We start from the raw sequence: 1,730 nt of genomic DNA, 5'->3' as shown, positions 1-1,730 counted from the left end.
CATCAAACACGCGTGTGAGCATCAAACACATGAGTGAGCATCAAACACATGCGTGTGAACATCAGAACCACGCACGTGTGAGCATCACACGAGTGAGTATCAAACACACACGAGTGAGCATCAAACACACACGTGTGAGCATCAAACACGTGTGTGAACATCAAACGCGTGTGAGCATCAGACACATGTGAGCATCACACGCAAGTGAGCATCAAACACACGAGCGTGTGAACATCAGACACACGAGTGTGAGCATCAGGCACACGAGTGTGTGAACATCAAACACACGCGTGTGAACATCAAACGCACGTGTGTGACCATCAGAACCACGCTCGTGTGCGAGCGAGCGGTGTCCCCAAGAGCCCAGCGTGCGCTTGTGGGACGGGCACACACACATGTGCAAGGCTGTGCACGGGCGTGTGCTGCTTGTCCGGCTGCAGCTGCGCGTGAGCACACACGCACACACACTGCTGTGCATGGCTGCAGCTGTACAAGTGTGCCAGCACGAGCAGCACACCCGGAGCACGGGCGGCGGCACGGCCGCGGAGCCGGGATGGGAACGCGCGGTGCCGCCTCCTCCCCGCGGTGCCCCGGGCCGGGCTGAGCACGGACACGCTCATCACACCCACGGGCCGCAAATCGCTTCTGCTGGGCTCACGGGGCGCTGGGGGGGCACAAAGCGGTGAGGAGAGCGTGGGAAGGGGAAAGGGTTCCGGAGAGCTTTGGAGGGTCCGCAAGGGGCTGTGTCCGTCCCATGGCGGCGGTCGGGGCTCCCTTGGTCGCACCCCGGGGCTCCCGGATCTGTGGGCTGACACCGCCACCTTCTGGGAAGCCACGGGCGGCTCGGCAGGTCACGGAGCCCCCCGCTCCCCGCCATAGGGAAATCGGGGCAGGGCTGGGTGTCACCCCCTCCCCAGCCACCCCGCCCTCGTCACCGCGCCGTGTTTATTGTAGGTCCTAAAGTAACGCCGCGGGATCCCAGCAGGGATCTCTCGTGGGCTGCTGCAGGAGCCCGTGTGGGGAAACTGAGGCAGGGAGACGCCACTCATCTCCATCACTCCCACCACAACCCCTCCCTGGTGCCTCTGGCACGGTCTAGCTGAAAAAACGGCAAAATTCGGCAAAAAGCACATCTATCCGACTAAGAGGCACCCCAAACTCTCACGTGTGACGCGGGGGAGGGATGTTCAGCACTTATAACCAGGCTTGGTGCGTCCCAGTCCTCCCAGTCCTCCCAGTATAACCCGGCAGAGGGCATCAGTAAGCCCAGTTTGTGGCCTTTTCTCCCCCCGTCCCCCCCCTTGCTGGCAGCAGGGGGAGGGTGGAGGAAGGGGAGGAGGAGGAGGAGGCGAAGGCCGGGTGCAGGGGGATTTAAGGGCTCGCGGTCCCCCCGGCCCGGCCTCCTCCCGCCGCCCAGAGGGACGTGGGTGTCGGGACCCAAGTTAGTGCGGGTACGTGTGTGACAGCCCCGGTAAGGACCCCCCGGGCCCCCGCTGCCATCCCGGGGGAAGGAGGGAGGGTCTCCGGGGAGCGAGGGGGCGTGCAGCGGAGGGGAGGCACCATGGGGACACGGGCAAGTGGTGGGGACGTGGGTGTGCAACAGGGACACGGGCAAGTGCTGGAGACACGGGGGTGTCATGGGGACATGGACATGTGATGGGAACGTGGATCCGCAACAGGGACACGGATGTGGTAGGGACACGAGTGTGCAGCAGGGACTTGGGTGTGCA

The 1,730-nt window shown here is 63.7% G+C and overlaps 1 protein-coding gene across 2 annotated transcripts in view; it reads left to right on the top strand.

Annotated features, from left to right (window-relative positions):
- Positions 1 to 1,346: 1,346 nt before the first annotated feature.
- Positions 1,347 to 1,730, top strand: part of ALPL (alkaline phosphatase, biomineralization associated) — a 7,610-nt gene continuing 7,226 nt past the window's right edge. The window contains exon 1 of one of the 2 annotated variants that reach the window (XM_015648086.2): positions 1,347 to 1,451. The gene's annotated coding sequence lies outside the window, so the exon portion shown is untranslated. Of the gene's footprint in view, positions 1,472 to 1,730 lie in introns of both variants that reach the window. The other variant, XM_015648087.3, reaches the window with a different exon arrangement.

This window comes from Parus major, chromosome 21 (genome assembly GCF_001522545.3).
Source record: "Parus major isolate Abel chromosome 21, Parus_major1.1, whole genome shotgun sequence".
In the NCBI taxonomy this organism is placed as follows: domain Eukaryota; kingdom Metazoa; phylum Chordata; class Aves; order Passeriformes; family Paridae; genus Parus; species Parus major.
Note: the sequence above shows the minus strand (reverse complement) of the source record. Positions and strands in the feature narration are given on the sequence as shown.